This window comes from Mustela putorius, unplaced genomic scaffold (assembly GCF_011764305.1).
Source record: "Mustela putorius furo isolate JIRA1106 unplaced genomic scaffold, ASM1176430v1.1 tig00000640_pilon_pilon_pilon, whole genome shotgun sequence".
Classification (NCBI taxonomy): Eukaryota; Metazoa; Chordata; class Mammalia; order Carnivora; family Mustelidae; genus Mustela; species Mustela putorius.
In genome coordinates, this window is record NW_025421432.1 from 2316926 (window position 1) to 2338495 (window position 21570).

The following is a 21570-nucleotide window of genomic DNA, read 5'->3' on the forward strand; positions in this document are numbered from 1 at the left end:
TCAAAGGGATAGAGTCACAGCATGTGATAGCTTTAGACATAGAAGCCTCATGATATTGGGCTGCTTCTCTCTGATCGCTTCTTCTGAATACTCACTAAATGGCTAATTCAACAATCCGCTCTCCCAGTCTCAAGCTTCTTTTCTTTTTGCAGAGATACAAATTGCTGTTTTCTATCCTGTGTAAAGCACCATACTGTATGGTTTTATCACTTGAATACAGGTTTTAGCATTATCAAATGCTTGGCATTTGGTTGCTTTTAAAATCAGTTCCCTGAAAGTGTTTTTTGCTATGGTGTTAAATACCTAAGGATTTCCTAACATCATAAGCTTTTTTTGATCTTTACATACACTCAGACCTCGAGCTGTGCCTCTGCCTCTTTGCACAGTCCTCATTTCTAATAACTGTGCTTTTCAACTTTATCAAGTATGTTTTTATTAGAATTTTTCCCTGGGTAGTCACACTTCCATAAAGTGGGATGGATATAAATTAGATCATTACTATTGAAATGGAGGAATCATTTATGAGAAAATAAGAACCAGTTTTATATCTATTTTCTAAGCATTTTTTTATTCACTGCACACCACTGACCTCCAGCGTGTTGCTTTCATTCTCATGCACACGGCCTGGCATTGCCCTCCAATGCTAAAGCCTTCTCCCCTTCCTCTCTAGGTCTTGACTGTCTGTCAAGAAATGTAATTTTGAAACAGTAATGAAAGTACATATGTGATAAGACTAGAGATAGTGGGATAAGTCTCATTTCTATACAGTAACTCTTCCATTGGGCAAACATCTATAGAGTGCCTGCTTTGCCATAGGATACAGAGATTTCATTCCCTAGAAGACCACATAATGGAGCGGAGAACACTGAAGATACTCAACTGATTCAAATACAGTGTGGCAATTGCTACACAGAGGTATATACAGTCCTGTAAGAGCACGAAAGAGGAGAATTAATGCTCCCTGAATGCAACGCACAGGGGGAGTTGTTTTTTTTTGTTTGTTTTTTTGTTTTTTAAGCAGATACAACCACATGTAACCTTAGCCCAGAATGTCGATGTCCCCAGTTACATTAATTATGTGGTACTTCAAGAATTGGTGAGCTGTTGGCAACAGAAGAAAATAACTTAATAGTTATAATGGTAAGAACAATAACAGCTAAAATTTATTGAACACACTGATTATGCGTCAGACACTGTGCTAAGTACTTCATAGGAATTCATTTCTCATTCATTTCTCACAACAACCCACAGATATGTCTGTGGTCCCCATTCTGCCCAAGCCCAGAGAAACTAATATCTCACTCAGTATCGCAGTTGATAAGTGGGATCACATTGTAACCCAGGCCACTCAGTGCGTAACAGAGAGCTTGATGGAGAAATGCAGCATATTGAAGGCAATGTAAGCCAGAAGATTAGGAAATGAAAATAGTAACGGTCCTCTCATTTATGTATTCAGTAAATATTTACTGAGTACCTGTTAAATGCCAAGGACCATTCCAGGCACTGGATACTCAGAAGTGCACAAAATTGACCAGAGTCCCTGCCTCTTAGGAACTGACAGTCTGGTCTGAGAAGGTGAAGTAGAAAAATAAGTAAAACATATATGGTGTCAGACAGTGATAAGTGCTTGTGGATAAACAGATCAGGAAAAGGGAAGTAGGAGGCTCAGGGGGAGACATAGGAGACATTAGGAGGTGTAGCTTTGTAAATGCCTGAGGTGGCCATCTTTGTATAGTGTTTATAGTGGTTGAATATGAGATCTTTAATTTTTTTGAAAGATTTATTTTAGAGAGAAAGCGTGCATGTGCACACATGTGCAGGTGGGGAGAGGGCAGAAGGAGAGGGACAGGAAGACAGAGAAGCAGACGCCAAGCTGAGCATGAAGCCCAATTTGGGGCTTGATCTCAAGACCCTGAGATCATGACCTGAGCTGAAACCAAGAGTTGGACACTAAAAGGAATGAGCTACCCAAGTGCCCTGAGATCTTCATTATATAGCTTCATTCGCTGAAGGCAAAAATCAGAGTTTTTTTTTTTTCTTTCTTTTTTTTTTCCCTTCACACTGATTAATATAATGCCTATAACACACATAATAAGTACAATGTTAAGTTCAACTGTTACTCATTGAGTATCATTCACTTAAGTGTCAGGGTTTTTTTTGTTAAGTAGTTGATCAAATGGTCTTCTTCAGCACATTATAATGGATTAGTGAGAAAAGAACTAGCTGAGCAATCTGACTTGACCTAAAAAAAAAAAAAATGAAAAAGACACTGAGATATCCTAGATTTAAACCAGACTCATGAGATTGTTTATTTTAAATGGCTGGCCAAATCATAAAATCAATATTTAATCTCCCAATTTAATGCCACTTTTTCTGAAACCCCCCAAATTTCTTCATAAACATTCTGCAGCCTGTTTTTGAAAAATACGTTTATTCAAATGCTACTTCCTTTATCTAGTAACAATAAATTAAGTATTTTATGGATTGGATAGAATAGGAAGATCAAACTTAACAGTAAGTAAATGCTGTTACAATTATGGGTCAAGAAATGGGGTCTTTCCCTAATCTGTTTTATGAATTGGGTTTTGGTTCTCTGTATGTAATCTAGATAAGTAGGCTGCCACCATGGCAAGACTCATAAAGACATTGGCAATAATAGAAGGTTGTGTTCTGAACCAAGGAGACCTCTTTAAACAGTAGTCCATGTAACAATTTATTAGAAGTTAGCATCCAGTCCAAATTAAAGCATCCATCTAACATTTGTCTTGATCATAACTGTTCTTCCTTTTGTCTTAAGAACATCCTATGTTAGGGGCGCCTGGGTGGATCAGTGGGTTAAGCCACTGCCTTCGGCTCAGGTCATGATCTCAGAGTCCTGGGATCGAGTCCCACATCGGGCTCTCTGCTCAGCAGAGAGCCTGCTTCCCTCTCTCTCTCTCTCTGGCTGCCTCTCCGTCTACTTGTGATTTCTCTCTGTCAAATTAATAATAAAAATCTTTAAAAAAAAAAAAAAAGAACATCCTATGTAATTTCTGTGCTTTCATAGAATAAATTTCAGTTCCCTGCTTGCAAAAGAACTTAGTAAACAGACTTCCTTTCTCCTTCTTTATTTCAGTAGTTACACTGTTTTTTCTACTTTTCTTGTCTATACAGTAGTCTAATCTTATTTTTCAAAAGGCATGTTCTTCTGTTTTTTGAATGTCCAACTATGACAATCAGGAGCTCTGTGTGGGAGACCCTGTGGGTGTTATAGCAATGTTCATGTCAGATCATGACTCTGCAAAGTAAATTTTGTGGCTATAACCCTGTGCACTACCACTTAATTATCATCATATTGAAAACATTGTTATCCGTGGAATATATTACTCTCTTAATAAAATACCCATTCTGTTTCTTTAGTACATCCATAATTAATTTCTTCATTTCTTTCTATTCTACAAAAGCCATATTTTTTCATACAGTTTGCTTTAAAGTTGCTAATGGACTTCTTGGAACATTTTAAATACAAAGAATTCCAGTGATCAAATGCTAAAGTAATCAAAGTCTAAATTAGCAAGCGCATGTAATTTTCACCGTTAGATTATGATATTGTCTCTTCATCAGAGATATTTAATACATTGTCATTTACTCAAGCATACAGTTAGAGAAATATATTTATTACTAAAATGGCACCATTACATTTTTTAATCCTATTTGGTTGATTTTTTTGGTGAGTAGGAGGGAATAATCTAACATTAAACCTCGTACTACACTAAAACATTTTTTTTTTTTAAAGATTTTATTTATTTATTTGACAGAGAGAAATCACAAGTAGATGGAGAGGCAGGCAGAGAGAGAGGGAAGCAGGCTCCCTGCTGAGCAGACAGCCCGATGCGGGGCTCGATCCCAGGACCCCGAGATCATGACCTGAGCCGAAGGCAGCGGCTTAACCCACTGAGCCACCCAGGCGCCCTACACTAAAACATTTTTATAATGGAAAGACTCTTAACCAAAATTGCTATTTTTAAGTTTTTCACTTTTACCTTTTCATTTGTGTAAATAAAACTGATTTCTCTCTGGAGGTTACTTTAAAAAGATAACTCTGTCTTCTCTCTCACTTATGCACATCAAAAAATGCTGACTCCTGAGGACTAGAGGGAACATTTAAATGAAACAGTTTTTTTCCTCCTTTGGGAATTAAGCCAAATTCTGCATTAACTTATGGATTTTTAATTTTTTTTCTAATGTGAAGAACAGGAAATTTGCATAATACAAAGTCACCCAAGACTTGTGTTTGGCTTTTAGTGAACTCTAGAAGTTAGAGAGGGGTAATTACTAATGATCAGGTCTATATATCTTATATTTTTCTAGATGTTATTATTTTTAGTCTGATTTCATTTCATTTTGTTTTTTTTTTTTATCAAATTCCAGCATTGTGTAAGACTCTATGCTAAGTGCAGTGGCTTCAAAGTAGATTTCAAAGTTATGAAAAATTACCCTTGATCTTGAGAAATTGTATTATCTAATATGGGGAGGCAGTGGAGGAGAGAAGGCATGGATCCAAATCCTCACACTTTAGGGCAGTAAATAATGCTATATAATAAGTACTTTGTGAGTGATACAAGGTAGTGCTAGAAAAGTGTACAGGAGAGAGAAATTACTTTCAGTTGGATTGATCCTAGAAGGCTTTGAGTCAGAGTAGGAAAGTTAGATAGTCATGAAATGATAGACTGTTTGTAGGCAAAGATTTTAGCTGGAGGAGGAGAAAAAATAGAATTCTGGCAGGTTGAGACCTATGCATGAATAAGGGCATGGAGCTGAGAAAACATGAACTAGGCATGAGAAATAGTAAGCGGACACATATAGCTTATATTGTCCGGGGTTAGGGGCAGAGAGGACTACTGGGGGAAAATAGAACAAGAAATGAAGATAAAACCAGAAGAAAGGCATTGGATGCCATGTCAAGAATTAGGAGTTTGTATTCCATAATTATGTTGAACAGCATGACATAATGAAAGTGATCATTTTGAATGGCCATTCATATTTTGAAATGAAGAATGTGGGTTGCATTTGGGAAAGTAGAGTTGGAAGAAGGTGCCACCTTGGGAAAACCAAATAAAAGTTATTATAATATTTTTAAGCAGAAGTCATAATCTAAAAGAAGTACAGAAACAAATTGCAATGAAAAAGAATATGCAGATGAAAAAGATTATTTGATGGGGTACAAATAGGAAAACTAGTTGGCCCAATGAAATGTTCTAAAATTCTGAGTATAGGGTGGCTCAGTGGGTTAAAGCTTCTACCTTCAGCTCAAATCATGATCCCAGAGTCCTGGAATGGAGCCCAGCATCGGGCTCTCTGCTCAGCAGGGAGCCTGCTTCCCCTCCTTCTCTCTCTGCCTGTCTCTCTGCCTGCTTGTGATCTCTGTCTGTCAAATAAATACAAATCTTTGAAAAAATAAAATAAAATTCAAGGAAAAAAAATGTTAAGTTTAGACCAAGCAGATTCTGAGTGAGAGATAGGATATTATAATTGTCCATGGGATATTCCTATCAAGTAGGCAGTTGAGGGAGGCCAGAGCTAAGAATAGAGATGTGGGAGTTATTTGCAAAAAGGAGACACTGCCAAAGGAGTGGTTAAGATGACCAGGGAGAGATGTACAGAAGTAGAGAAGGGAGATGATTTCAAACCCCTGGAAATCTCTGCATTTGGAATGTAGGATATGAGACAATGATAGAACATAGAAATCAGTGTTAATGAGCAAGTCTCACTGCTGCTAAAGGCAAAGGAAAACAAAGACTGAGAATTTTTGCTGACTTCAGAGAATAAGATGCCCTTGACTACCTATACTGAGTACAACTTTGTGCAGGTGACGTGGGCGGAGTTGGTAATGGGTTCGGGAAATGGAGAACTGGCAACAGAGAGTGTCAAATGATTCTGTAAGTTTGAAGATAAATGAAAGAGACAGGGTAATAAGAAAGAAGCATTAAGTGTATATTTATCAAATATTAGAGGTAGGTGGTAAGAGATGTGAATGTTTCTAAATATGAGATGAAGAATGTGTCCAAGTAGAGGAGAGAGCAGAAACATACCAAAGATCTTCAAAGATCATTTTCTCCTTAGGGACTGAAGAACAGAAAGTAGACTGAAGATATAAAGGGTGGAAAATTAGAAATAGAGGGGCATAAGCTGAGGTAGTAAATTACTTCTATCACAGTTACTTATCTGCTAATGCTGTGGGAAGAGGAGAGAATTTGAGGTCAAAGACCTGTGAACAGCTGTTGTGCTGAGGTGCACGGCAGATCATAATTGACATAGGTCTGGCATATCTATGTGAGATAAATACCAATAGAAGTACAGTTTTGTAAGATGTATCATTAAGCCATTTGTCATTTTGTGATAATTTTTTTACTTACTTATTATTTTTTTTTTTTTTTAAGTAGGCTCCTCTCCCAGTGTGGAGCCCAACACAGAATTTAAATAAAATGAGAAAAAGTGCACCTGAGCTGAGGGGAGGGTATGTGCTATGGTGAGTGCTGTGAATTGTGTAAGACTGAAGACTCACAGACCTGTACCCATGAAGCAACAAATAATACATTATGTGTTAATTTAAAAAAATAAGAGAGAGAGAGAGAGAGAGTCGGATGCCCAACCGGCTGAGCCACCCAGGTGCCCCCTTTTGTGATAATTTTAAATGAAGTTCTGAAATCACCAACAGATGAGTTCTCGTTTTGAGCCAACTTCTCTGACTTTTGTGTCAGATGTTACAGTCAGAGATTTAGATCTCTAAGATGTATAGTATTTCATAAATGTTCTATCATGTGCCGTTATTACATATGAAATAAAGGGAAATCTGTTCCAAGGATCAGATTATCCAATAGGAAATTACATATGTACATTATACCTTTCCTAGGCACTTAGAGCATAAATTATTTTAAAGTGTTATTATAAAATTAAAGCCAGTGTTATCCATTTGGGCTCTTCAGCAATGATTTTAAGTCAACGATAAAATGAGAAATATGGGATTCAAAGAAATGAGCTTCTATGTAAGAGTTGCAGCTGTGTTATGAGATAATCAACATTTTTATAATGTATGAATTTCAGTGTGGACTACCCTTTTTATGAAAAATGTGGTGGGGTGGGAGGGAGGGTGAGAGTTGATGGCTGCTCATTGGAAATAACCACTAAGGCTGGGATTGGCTGGTGGGGGGGCCGCAGTTAAGAATTAATCATTTGGGCAGTTATTGATGGATGGGATAGAAAGTATTTTGAAAATAGCTATTTACTGATGGGAAAGATATTCTTCCACCCTAACTAGAACGAGAGACCATGAAATTAAGTTAAACAGGACAGATTCAAATTTGACCATGTAAGAGATTTTTGGTGGGGAAATTACTGAGATTGTCCTTTCGTGGGGGAAAAAAAAAGGGACATTTAATAATACTTTGTCTGGGAAGCAGTTAAACCACATTTCTGCTTGTAAATGGAGGAAGAACCATATGGCCTGTTCCAGAAGTTTCCACAACCCTCTGTGATGTGGGAAAATTATATATCATGTGTCTTTTGACTTTAAGACATTAATAATATGTGGATCCCAGAATCACCATACTGACTTGATGAGTAAAATGTGCTTTCACATTGCACATATAATTCCCACTCTCACTAGTGATTTCAGTTTCAAATACATCTCTACATTTTACAGTGAGAAAATGGAATGAGGGATGTTGACAAACCCAAAATAAACTGGTTTCAATCAAGAGAGAAATTGCCATTAGTTTTCCCCCTCGTTTTACCTGGTTTTATTAAATGGGCCCAGAGATATCATCGAAATGAGACTTGTTTATTCACAGGTATGTAATTAAGTCAACAAACACTCATTCTACTTCAGTTCATAAACAACCTTCATCACATCGATATGTATATTTATGCACACATCAGGAGAAATAAGATATCTAATTCTTGTCTAATTTCACCAACATAGATGCTCGCTTCCCTGATAGCTTCATTTACGCCAAGATCAGTTTTTGTCCTGTCCCACCTGGGTCTGTCTTCAAGCTCCTTTCCACTGTCGATCTTCTTTCCCCATTTAGATGGTGTAGTTCTTTCCTCTAACAAGTTACAAAGTCTAGTTTGGGGTACATTTACCTCTCTCTGCTTACATGGTACTGTGTTTTGTATTGTACTTCCATTTTGAAAATGTAAGGTAAACCAGAAAAAAAAAATGTATGTCTGAAGTGGTTTTTTTTTTTTTTTTTCTGTTTATTATCTTGTACAAGTCTCCATGCTTGGAAGATAAAGATGATTATTAGAATGCACTTGTTTACTGACTGTTGGTGTGGGATAGGTTTCGCCTAGCCTGGGATCATATAGTTGGCCTAAACTAAGCTGTATTTACAATTTTTCCATACTTGGGGCATTGTTATTCATCACAGTCCACATGCAATCATCCTTAAACATGAGTTTTTGAATGTGTGTATGCACTCTGTGTGTGTTTCAGAATCACAACCAGAAAAGGATGGGTTGGGGAGGAGGTGTGAGGCACAGGCAGGAACATAAGGGGCTCTTCGCTATAAAGAAAATCAGCTTGAGTACTTTAGGTTGGGGAACATCAAAACCTCTGGGAAATTCACTTAATTATGTTCTCTGATTCCAAGCATGTTTATTTTTACTCACATTTCTTTGTGGGGGTATCCTTTGCATGGATTTATAACTATAATTGTTTGAATTGTGGGACCACACACTAAAATTGTATTTGGTTCCTTCTCCAGAGTAACTGGATTCCTGGCATTTTCTGGGAAAACTCAGCTAATCTAACCACAGTGGTCCACAATGCTACCTGGGAGTATCAAGTGGGGGGGCTGGGAGGTGCCACCATCAGAAGGATGTGCCCTCCCCCCACCCCAGTCATCACATTCTTCATAATCCCCTTCGGTTATTTCGACAGCTGGTTTCCTCCATTTCTATTATCCTTATAGGCATCTATGTTTCTGATCTTGGCTGATCTCACGGGGCTATGTTTTTCTAAATATATACTGAAACATTAACCAAAAGCTATGTTTGTGTATGAATCTTTATTCCCTCTTTCTTCTAATTTTCCCGTAACATCTCACCACCTTTTTTGGTTTCCTTGTTTTTTCCTCTACCCCTAACTGCTTGATATCTATCAGAACTCTTACATATTTATATCTGCAGATTATATTATTATATTTGATCATAAAGACAAGTAAAAGTTGGGCAGATCCTGAAAAATTAGTAAATTGGTAGATTATTTTCTTATGAAAGCCCTATGTCCTTGTTAAAGAAAAATGATTATTGATACTCTTTTTAAAAAGTAAGCAAAACTTTATTTAGGATGATTAGTCACAATGGGGGGAGAGATGGGGTGTCACCTCAAATACAGTAAAAACACTGGGGATTTATAACCAACAAGCGTGAGGGATGAAAAACTTGTTCAGAGAGCAGGGGTGGAGAGAGTCTCACTAAGTGAACTTAGCAGGATTTTTGCTATGGCCTCAGAGAAGACCCAAGGACCAGGCCTACTCAAAAAGAGGGCTCAGAGGAGCCTGTGTCTCTCTTTGGTCAAGGAGAGATGTTTTTATCCTGAATGACATTATTCTCCCAGAGCGAGCTATTATAAATGCTAAATTTCCTATCACTGGATAATATCAGAATCAAGAGTTTTTCTTTATCACTTGAGAAGAATTTATTTAAATATGTGTAACATAATCTTTGCTAACAAGCAGTAGAATATATGGCTGAACAGAATGACATTTTTAAGAGGGGGGAAAATGTGTGTTCTACACAATTTTTCAGTCTTTGTCTTGTAATCATCTGTTATTTCCTTGAATATCAAGTAGCAACAAGTGGCTACTGTGATACTCAGGAGTTTTAGAAATGACCCTGAACTACATTATGGTTACATCAAAAATTAAAACTGTAGAGAACTCAGTTTCTTAAGAATAGGAGATTTATATTTGACCAACTCTCTCATCATTCCTGTTTGGTTTTCATCTCCTTTTTTCTGTTTGTTTGTTTTCACTTTCTTAAATGGTTTCCACTGAAATAAAGCTCAGAAATGCAGCTTTACAATTTGTGCAAATTTTTTTTTTTTTTTTGAAGAATAAATGGGAAGTTAGAGCAAATGTGGTGTCAGGAGAGCTCTGTGATAAGAGAGTTGGATTTAGTTACACGATGATTAAATTGGTTTCACCTGAAAAGTAGTTTAGGAATTTAGAAATGCTGAATTTTAAAGATAAGCAATTTTGAAAAAAATATTTATTAAAATGATTTGCCAAATAATATATAGGAGATACTTCTAACAATTCATGACTAAAAAAAAAAAAAAATTAAGTGCTTAAATTACATGAAGAAATAATAAACCGTGTTTTTGAAAGTGTGATATGACAGATTTCAACAAGTTCAAGAATGGATGTTAAACATTATCACTATCTCTATCCATCACTTTTTTTTTCCTTATTGCTCATTCTAAGGTACTCTATCCTTATCTACTTAACTATTTGATCAAAGAAGAGACAGCTGAATCTTCCTCATGGAATCTATTCTTATACCAACTTATTTCTTGATTCCACTTGTAATTTTCATTGGTTGTATATATAAGAATACTGATAAAACCCACTAAAACAAACACCTTAAAATCCTCAACATATATTACAGTTTCCTGTGTGACAAATTCTTTCTCTTACATATATAGTACATTTTCCATTATAGTACCAGAAACCAATAATTGTTTTCTCTTTTTTCTTAACAAGTTTCAACTGTCTTTTCCCAAAGGGTTATACTATATGCTAAACTTTTGTAATCAAAAGGGTTTTTTTTTTTTTTAAGATTTTTTTTTTTTTAATGTATTCATTTAGAGAAAGAGAGACAGCCTCAGTGGGGGAAGGAGTAGACAGACAATCTCAAGCAGACCCTGTGCTGAGCACAGAACCCAACACAGGGCTTGATCTCAGGACCCTGAGATCATGACCTGAGCTGAAACCAAGAGTCAACTGCTTAACTAACTGCACCACCGAGGAGCCCCTAATCATGGGCTTCTTCTTATTTCATTGGCTCTACTTTCGCTTGTAACCACAGCTGTGCTATCAAACTATCAGCAAATCAGACCTGCAATAATAAGTAAATTCATAGTATGGGTTGATATATCTCCATCATGATTAGTTGCTTTATTAAAATGATACCAGACATGACAAAAAACTATTTGGAAAAATATCAGTATGAAACCAATAAAAGACCAAAAGATTTTAAAGATGTGTTTCTGTAGGTCACTCTACTTAAATTCAAAATACATGGACATCTATTTTATTTTTTCAATGGACAAAGAGATTCCTATTAAGAATTTATAACTTCTCACTTAAATTTAGTTGTCTCTACTTTAATATCTCATTTTTTTTTTTTGATACAGCATCATTAGACTTGTATTGAGAGCAATAGATTCCTCAGGTCTTTGGGATGGAATTATTTTGCTACTCAAGAATTATTTACTTTAATTAGTCTTAGAAATCTTTATTGGAGACATGTGCATATGCTGAGTTTTTTATTCATCAAATAATATGACATTATCATTTTATTTTATAATATGCTGATTGACACAGTAACTCCCAAACGTTTGCTACTTGTAGGGAAATTTTATGGAGATCAGATGATGGATAATACCCTAAGCACTGTATGATTTTATCAGTGCTTTAAACCCATTATTTAAGGGCACCTGGGTGGCTCGTTGGTTAAGTGTCTGCCTTTGGCTGAGGTCATGATCCTGGAGTCCTGGAATTGCGTTCTACGTGGGGTTCCCTGCTCAGTAGAGAGCCTACTTCTTCTTTTCCCACTTGTGTTGTCTTTCTCTCTCTCTCTCTCTCTCAACCTCTCTTTCTCCCTCTGGCAAATAAATAAAATCTTTAAACCCATTATTAACATTTGAATGTGTATAAACTGGGTCTCCATGTTTGGATGGTAGGTACATTTTTCACATATACCTAAAGATGTAAAAAGAAAAAAAAAAGAGCATTCTCCTAAATGGGAATAATAATATTGAGAGGTTTAAAAGTTGATAACTACTCTAGGTCTGTATTTCTAGGTATAAGTCTATTGATTATTTGAAAATTGTGTCTAACTTGGGCTCTAGAAAATTGTCATTTTTTTCTTCAATGAGATAATGTCAGCCTAATAACATCTATACTAGTTTGACATTCAAAGTTAAGTTCTACCACATTTTTTAAATTAATATACAATGTACTATTTGCCCTAGGGGTACAGGTCTGTGAATCATCAGGCTTACACACTTCACAGCACTCACCATAGCACACACCCTCCCCCATGTCCTTAACCCAACCACCCTCTCCATATCCCCATGCCCCTGGCAACACTCAGTTTCTTTTGTGAGATTAAGAGTCTCTTGGGGCACCTCGGTGGCTCAGTGGGTTAAGGCTGCTGCCTTCGGCTCGGGTCATGATCTCAGGGTTCTGGGATCGAGCCCCGCGTCGGGCTCTCTGCTCGGCAGGGAGCCTGCTTCCCTTCCCTTCTCTCTGCCTGCTCTCTGCCTGCTTGTGATCTCAGTCTGTCAAATGAATAAATAAACTCTTTTAAAAAAAAAAAAAAAAAAAAAAAGAGTCTCTTATGGGGGAGGTGCCTGGGTGGCTCCATGGGTTAAACCCCTGCCTTTAGCTCAGGTCATGATCTCAGGGTCCTAGGATCAAGCCCCACATTGGGCTCTCTACTCAGGGGGAGCCTGCTACCTCTCTCTCTCTCTGCCTGCCCCTCTGTCTACTTGTGATCCCTCTCTGTCAAATTTTTTTTAAAAAATCTTTAAAAAAATTAAAGAGAGTCTCTTATGATGTGTCTCCCTCCTGATCCCATCTTGTTTCATTTTTTCCTTCCCTACCCTCCAAACCCCCATTTTGCCTCTCAAATTCCTCATATCAGGGAAATCATATGATAATTATTTTTCTCTGGTTCACTTATTTTGCTCAGCAAATACCCTCTAGTTCCAACCATGTTGTTGCAAATGGCAAGATTTCATTTCTTTTGATGGCTGCATAGTATTCCATTGTGTATATGTACTACATTATCTCTATCCATTCATCTGTTGCTGGACATCTAGGTTCTTTCCATAGTTTGGCTATTGTAGACATTGCTGCTATAAACATTCGGGTGCACGTGCCCCTTCAAATCACTGCATTTGTATCCTTAGGGTAAATACCCGGTAGTGCGATTGCTGGGTCATAGTGTAGCTCTATTTTCAACTTTTTGAAGAACCTTCATGCTGTTTCCAGAGTAACCACGCCAGCTTGCATTCTCACCAACAGCATAGTAGGGTTCCCCTTTCTCCACATCCTCTCCAGCATCTGTCATTTCCTGACTTATTAATTTTAGCCATTCTAACTGGTGTGAGGTGGTATCTCATTGTGGATGTGATTTGTATTTTCCTGATGCCGAGTGATGTGGAGTACTTTTTCATTTGTCTGTTGGCCATCTGGCTGTTTTCTTTGCAGAAATATCTGTTCATGTCCTCTGCCCATTTCTTGATTGGATTCTTTGTTCTTTGGGTGTTGAGTTTGACAAGTTCTTTATAGATTTTGGATACTAGCCTTTATCTGATATGTCATTTGCAAATATCTTCTTGCATTCTGTCAGTTGTCTTTTGGTTTTGTTGACTCTTTCCTTTGCTGTGCAAAAGCTTTTGATCTTGATGAAGTCCCAATAGTTCATTTTTGCCCTTGCTTCCCTTGCCTTTGGCAATGTTTCTAGGAAGAAGTTGCTGCAGCTGAGGTCGAAGAGGTTGCTTCCTGTGTTCTCTTCAAGAATTTTGATGGATTCCTCTCTTACATTGAGTCTGTCTTCATGTGTGGTGTAAGGAAATGGTCCAGTTTAATTTTTCTGCATGTGACTGTCCAGTTTTCCCAACGCCATTTGTTGAAGAGACTGTCTTTTTTCCACTGGACATTCTTTCCTGCTTTGTCGAAGATTAGTTGACCAAAGAGTTGAAGGTCTGGTTCAGGGCTCTCTATTCTGTTTCATTGATCTATGTGTCTGTTTTTGTGCCAGTACCATACTGTCTCGATGATGACAGCTTTGTAATAGAGCTTGAAGTCTGGAATTGTGATCCCACCAACTTTGGTTTTCTTTTCCAACTTTCCTCTGGCTATTCGGGGTCTTTTCTTGTTCCATATAAATTTTAGGATTATTTGTTCCATTTCTTTGAAAAAAATGGATGGTATTTTAATAGGGATTGCATTAAACATGTAGTAGCTTTAGGTAACATAGACATTTTCACAATATTTGTTCTTCCAATCCATGAGCATGGAATGCTTTTCCATTTCTTTGTGTCTTACCCAATTTCTTTCATGAGTACTTTATAATTTTCTGAATACAGATTCTTTGCCTCTTTGGTTAGGTTTATTCCTAGTTATCTTATGGTTTTGGGTGCAATTGTAAATGGGATTGACTCCTTAATTTCTCTTTCTTCTGTCTTTTTGTTAGTGTATAGAAGTGCAACTGATTTCTGTGCATTGATTTTGTATCCCGACACTTTACTGAATTCCTGTTCAAGCTCTAGCAGATTTGGAGTGGAGTCGTTGGGGTTTTCCACATAAAGAATCATATCATTGGCAAAGAGTGAGAGTTTGACTTCTTCTTTGCTGATTCAGATGCCTTTATTTTCTTTTGTTGTCTGGTTGCTGAGGCTAGGACTTCTAGTACTATGTTGAATAGCAGTGGTGATAATGGACATCCCTGCGATGTTCCTGCCCTTAGGGGAAAAGCTCTCAGTTTTTTCCTATTGAGAATGATATTCGCTGTGGGTTTTTCATAGATGCCTTTGATGATATTGAGGTATGTAGCCTCTATTCCTACACTTTGAAGAATTTTGATCAAGAAAAAATGCTGTACTTTGGCAAATGCTTTTTCAGCATCTATTGAGAGTATCATATGGTTCTTGTTCTTTCTTTTATTAATGTATTGTATCACATTGATTGATTTGCAGTTGTTGAACCAACCTTGCAGCCCTGGAATAAATCCCACTTGGTTGTAGTGAATAATCTTTTTAATGTCGGACCCTATTGGCTAGTATTTTGGTGAGAATTTTCACATCTGTGTTCATCAAGGATATTGGTTTGTAATTCTCTTTTTTGGTGGGGGTCTTTGTGTGGTTTTGGGATTAAGGTAATGCTGGCTTTATAAAATGAGTTTGGAACTTTTCCTTCCATTTCTATTTTATGGAACAGTTTCCAGAGAATAGGTATTAATTCTTCTTTAAATGTTTGGTAGAAATCTCCTGGGAAGCCATGTGGCCCTAGGCTCTTGTTTCTTGGGAGACTTTTGATAACTGCTTCAATCTTCTTACTGGTTATGGGTCTGTTCAGGTTTTCTCTTCCTTCCTGGTTTAGTTGTGGTAGTTTATGTGTCTCTAGGAATGTATCCATTTCTTTTAGATTGTCAAATTTGCTGGTGTATAGCTGCTCAAAATATGTTCTTATATTGTTTGTATTTCCTTGGTGTTGGTTGTGATCTCTCCTCTTTCATTCATGCTTTTATTAATTTGGGTCCTTTCTCTTTTCTTTTTTGGTAAGTGTGGCCAGGGTTTTATCATTCTTTTTAATTTTTTCAAAGAAACAGCTCCTAGTTTTGTTGATTTGTTCTATTGTTTTTTAGTTTCTGTTTCCTTGATTTCTGCTCTGATCTTTATTATTTCTCTTCTCCTGCTGGGTTTAGGCTTTCTTGGCTGTTCTTTCTCCAGCTCCTTTAGGTGTAGGGTTAGGTTGTGTAGTTGAGACCTTTCTTGTTTCTTGAGAAAGGCTTGTATCACTATATACTTCCCTGTCAGGACTGCCTTTGCTGTGTCCCACAGATTGTGAATAGTTGTGTTACCATTATCATTTGTTTCCATGAATTTTTCTTCTTTAATTTCCTGGTTGACCCATTCATTCTTTAGTAGGATGCTCTTTAGCCTTGATATATCTGAGTTCTTTCCAACTTTCCTCTTGTGATTGACTTCTAGCTTCGGAGCATTGTGGTTTGACAATATGCAGGGAATGATCCCAACTTTTTGGTAGCAGTTGAGACTTGATTTGTGACCCAAGATGTGATCTGTTCTGGAGAATATTCCATGTGCACTAGAGAAGAATGTGTATTCTGTTGCTTTGGGACAGAATGTTCTGAGTATATTTGTGATGTCCATTTTGTCCAGTGTATCATTTAAGACCTTTATTTTCTTGTTGATCTTTTGCTCGGAATATCTGTCTATTTCAGTGAGGAGGTGTTAACGTCCCCTACTATTATTGTATTATTGTCAATGTGTTTCTTTGATTTTGTTATTAATTGGTTTATATAATTGGCTGCTCCCATGTTAGGGGCATAGATATTCAAAATTGTTATATCTTCTTGTTACACAGACCCTTTAAATATGATATAGTGTCCTTCCTCATCTCTTATTATGGTCTTTGGCTTAAAATTTAATTTATCTAATATAAGGGTTTCCACCCCAACTTTCTTTTGATGTCCATTAGCATGGTAAATTGTTGTCCACCCCCTCACTTTTAATCTGGAGGTGTCTTTGGGTCTAAAATGAGTTACTTGTAGACAGCATATAGATGGGTTTTGGGGTTTTTTTTTGTCCATTCTGATACCCTGTGTCTTTTCTATTTTGAATTGCATTTAGCCCATTTACATTCAGGGTAACTCTTTAAAGATAGGAATTTGGTAACATTGTATTGCCTGTAAGATGACTGTATATTGTCTCTGTTCCTTTCTGGTGTACTAGTTTTAGGCTCTCTCTTTGCTTAGAGTACCCCTTTCAATATTTCCTGTAGGGCTGGTTTGGTGTTTACTAATTCTTTTCATCTTTGTTTGTGCTGGAACTTTTTAACTCTCCTTCTATTTCCCGTGAGAGCCTAGCTGAATATAGTATTCTTGGCTGCATGTTTTTCTCATTTAGTGCTCCAAATATATCATGCCAGTCCTTCCTGGCCTGCCAGGTCTCTGTGGATAAGTCTGCTGCCAATCTAATATTTTTACCATTGTATGTTACAGACTTCTTGTCCTGAGCTGCTTTCAGGATTTTCTCCTTATCACCAAGACTTGTAAGTTTTCCTATTAGATGATGGAGTGTGGATCTATTTTTATTGATTTTGAGGGGGGTTCTCTATGCATCCTGGATTTTGATGCTTGTTCTCTTTGCCATATTAGGGAAATCCTCTACTATAATTCGCTCCAATATACCTTCTGCTCCCCTCTCTCTCTCTTCTTCTTCTGGAATCCAAATTCTCCTATTGTTTTGTCTTATGTTATCACTTATCTCTCGAAGTCTCCCCTCCTGTTCCTGTAGTTGTTTGTCTCTCTTCTGCTCAGCTTCTTTATTCTCTATCATTTGGTCTTCTACATCACTAATTCTCTCTTCTGCCTCATTTATCCTAGAAGTAAGAGCCTCCATTTTTTATTGCACTTCATTAATAGCTTTTTAAATTTCTGCTTGGTTAGATTTTAGTTCTTTTATTTCTCCATAAAGGACTTTCATTTGTCCAGACAGTGTTTCTCTGATATGTTCCATGCCTTTTTTGAGCCCTGCTAGCACCTTGAAAATCGTCATCCTGAACTCTAGATCTGCCATATTACCAATGTCCATATTGATTAGGTCCATAGCCTTTGGAACTGCCTCTTGTTCTTTTTTTTTTTTTGTGGTGAGTTTTTCAGCCTTGGCATTTTATCTAGATAAGAATATATGAACTAGAGAATAAAATACTAAAAGGGGGTAAAAAGAATTTTTTTAAAAAAATTAAAATATATATATATATAGAGAGAGAGAGAGAGAGTAGACTGGTGAATAGAGCAGAGCCACTCACTTGATTTTGGGTGTATTTTGGTCTCTTAAAAGAAACTACCCCCCCAAAAGAAACTGCCTCCCCAAATTTTAAAGAATAATAAACTTACATATATACAAAAATAAGGGTAAACATGATGAAGTGGAATATGATTGTAAAGGTGAAAATTTTAAAAATATTCTGAAAAATAAATTTATAACATAAGTTGGTTGGAAAAAGAAAAAAAAGAATGTGGAGAGAATTTTCTCAGGCTGGATTCTAGAACAAAACTGTGTGCTAGATTTAGGGTACATTTTAATCTATTAGAAGAAATTGTATCCCAGCTTTTTTTAGAAGAAAAAACCCTATATGTATACAAAAAATATAGTTAGATACACTGAAAGATAAAATATGACTATAATGATGAAGGTTTAAACAGATTTTTTTTATAAAGGTATTGTTAAGATAAACTTGTATAAAAACATTAAAAGAGGAAAGAGGAAAAGTTAACAAAATTAGAATAAGAAAAAAATAAATTAAAAAAATTAATTAACTTTGCAAGACCAAAGAATCATGGACAGATAGCCATGAATTCCATGCTTTGCTTTCCCCTCCTTGGAATTCCGCTCTTCTCTTTGATCAGTGAGCATAGTTTTGGCTGGATGTTTTTGCTGATCTTCTGGGGGAGGGGACTGTTGTAGTGATTCTCAAATGTCTTGGCCTGAGGCAGAATTGTGCCGCCCTTGCCAGGGGCAGGGCTACGTAATTTGCTCGGGTTTGCTCTTTGGAGTTTTTGTTCCCTGAACACTTTTGGTAGAGCTCTGGAGGATGGGAATGAAGATGGCGTCCTCCCAATCTCCAGCCTGGAGGAGGCAAGAGATTAGGGCCCCACTCCTCCGTGCACCCTTGGAGAAAAGTCACTCATATCTCCCTGGCCTCCGGCGGTGCTCTGAGCTCACCTGGCCTACGACCAAGTGTTTCTGTCTGTGGTGCACAGCCCCGTTTGGAGTCTCCGAACCCAGATTTTGCCTCCAGAGGAGGAAGGTGAGTCTCCGTGGACCTGTCACTTGTCGGGTCCCTGCTCAAAGAGTGGCCTGACTGTGCTGCAGATCACAGCTTAAGGGAACCCGGAGCTGAGAGCTCACTCCTTGGCTCAAACTCTATAGCTGGCTTCCCTGCTCTATCAGAGCAGATACCTCCTAGCTGATACCTGTGAGGTATCAGAGATACCTTGTAGCCCTGCCACACTCAGACACCCCCCCATCCTTCTGTGACCCTGCGGGACCTGAGACCACACTGTCCCTGAGAGGGCTCCACTCCCACTTAGCCTCAGGTGTGATGTCCCTCAGTGGAGCAGACTTCTAAATGTTCAGATTTTGTGTTCCGTTGCTGCACTGCTTGCTGGAAGCCGGCCTCTCCCTGTGTTCTGTCTTCCCACTGCTTCAGATTCACTTCTCCGCACGTCCTACCTTTCATGTGGTCGATTTCTTGTTTCTGGAATTGCTTCTCTTCTCTCTGACCTCTTGTTGGGTTTGTAGGTGTTCGGAATGGTTTGATAACTATCTAGTTGAACTCCTACGACCTAATGTCATCTCAGTCTGCTATTCCTCCACCATCTTGACTCCCAAGAAAGTTCTACCACATTTTTACAGATGGGAATACTGAGGCAGGACAACTTTCTAGGGTACCACAGCTAGTGGTAGAGTCAGAATACGAAGCCAGGCGGTCTGGTTTCAGAACCTGTGTTGTTAACTTTCTGCTTCTTTTATAAGATTGTTTACCAAAAATTCAATAATGGTCACAAAACTTCAGACTCTGAAGTCAAAGGACAGTTCTTATTTAAAATGTGGTGATTGACATTGTCTAGAATGTTTGTATACTAATCATTTTGAGCAGAAGCTCTGTTTAGAAAAATTGACAGATTCTTAAGATTAATTCATACATCCTTGAACATATGCTTATATCCACCCCACTTCACATAGTCTTTATAGATCCCAGTTGGATAAACCTTGGAGAAATAAAATGGTACAGGCCTTAAATATAGAGAAGCAGAGTACCTATCAGTTTCTAAAATAGGCTCTGGGGATACAATGAGAAACAAAGTTGTTATGATCTCTGCCCTCTTAGAGACGTAGCAGATGTAGTCTTAGCATTTACTTATTCCTTAATTTTTGTCGTGAGTGGTTTATCTAGGTGATGAAGCTTGAAAGTTTTCATCTTCTACAGCTTATACAACAATGCCTAACAATGCATAAACTCAATCACCTTGTCCTGTTGTGTGTTGAAAGCCTATTTAGGGACCTCAAGAAACATAGCAGACAAATTACTATTTTGTATTGCTTGCAATGTATTGATTACTTTGCCCTTGACTAGTTCACACAGTCACAGTAAATGTGCTGCTCATTTTCTCGTAAAGAAAATTTATTTCCTTTTCTTTAATAAGTCCTTAGAAAATTTGAAGCAAGTACAATGGTTTAGTGAAATGCTGTTTTACGACTTGGAAGGCCACTTTGGACAATAGGTACTAACTTAGTTGGTGGCAAGTAAAACTTCTTTGGGAAGTTTTGCTATTACTGAATGTGGTTTATTTATTTATTTATTTATAATTTGACAGAGAGAAAGAGATCACAAGTAGGCAGAGAGGCAGGCAGAGGGAGAGGGGGAAGCAGGCTTCCCACCAAACAGAGAGCCCAATGTGAGGCTTGAACCCAGGACCCTGGGACCACGATCTGAGCCGAAGGCAGAGGCCCAACCCACTGAGCCACCCAGGTGCCCCCTGAATTTGTTTTTAGAATAAGAATTCTGAGGGGTGCCTGTGTGGTTCCATCTTTAAACATCTGCCTTTGGCCCAGGTCCTGGGATCAAGCCCCGAGTCGGGCTCCCTGTTCTGTGGAAAGCCTGCTTCTCCCTCTCCCACTCCCCCTGCTTCTGCTCCCTGGCTGTCTCTCTCTGTGTCAAATAAATAAAATCTTTTAAAAATAAAATATAATAAGAATTGTGTTAGAATGCCATGGGTACATCATATCCAATTTTATTTTATTTCTACTATATATGTTTGTGATCTAGAGATATATTTGAGAAAAAGTTCATATACTATGGTGATTGTGATTTCATGTCCAATTAAAAACAAATGTTTACATACATAGGAATCTAAAATTTTCCCACATATAAATAAACCAGTATATATTCTTTTTAAAAAAAATATTCTTTGGAAAAAAAAAAAACCTCCTTAGAAATGTGTTAAATTGATTGTAGGTTTTTAAACTGTTTGATGAAGTCGTGTTAATGGAGTATTACAGCAAAACTTATTAATTCAGAATTGGTCTTCTAGTCCTTCCTATTTAACTAATTTTAGTACTTTCTATATCTAAACTGAAGTAGCTAAAGATGTTTATGTCGTAGGAACTACTGCATGAAAACATTATATGACTCAATTCTTTTTAAAACTTGGTTTGAATTTTCTGTTTGAGGGAAATGTATTCCCTCTTCAAGTGTGTACAAGCTTTAGCACTATATGTACATACTAGAACATTCTGAGCTCCGGGGAATGGGTGTTGGCCATTGGTGTTGGTAGGGGCCACAGAACAAGTCAGGGTCCTTTGGTGCAGGCAGGAACCCCTCTGAAGCACCGTGATGCACACCATCACTGACGTCTGACCACCAGAGACAATTTATTGTTGCACATTTTGAAGGCTCATGTCGAACAAAAAGTTTTGACTGAATGAACAGTGTGCAATGCCCAATGATCGTTGGTGTAGAATAGACAGGTCTTTTCAAACATAAA

At 37.5% G+C, this 21570-nt stretch overlaps 1 protein-coding gene across 2 annotated transcripts in view; it reads left to right on the forward strand.

Annotated features, from left to right (window-relative positions):
* The window catches only part of TMTC2 (transmembrane O-mannosyltransferase targeting cadherins 2), a 438609-nt gene that overhangs the window by 376294 nt on the left and 40745 nt on the right, over positions 1–21570 (forward strand). The window lies entirely within an intron of this gene.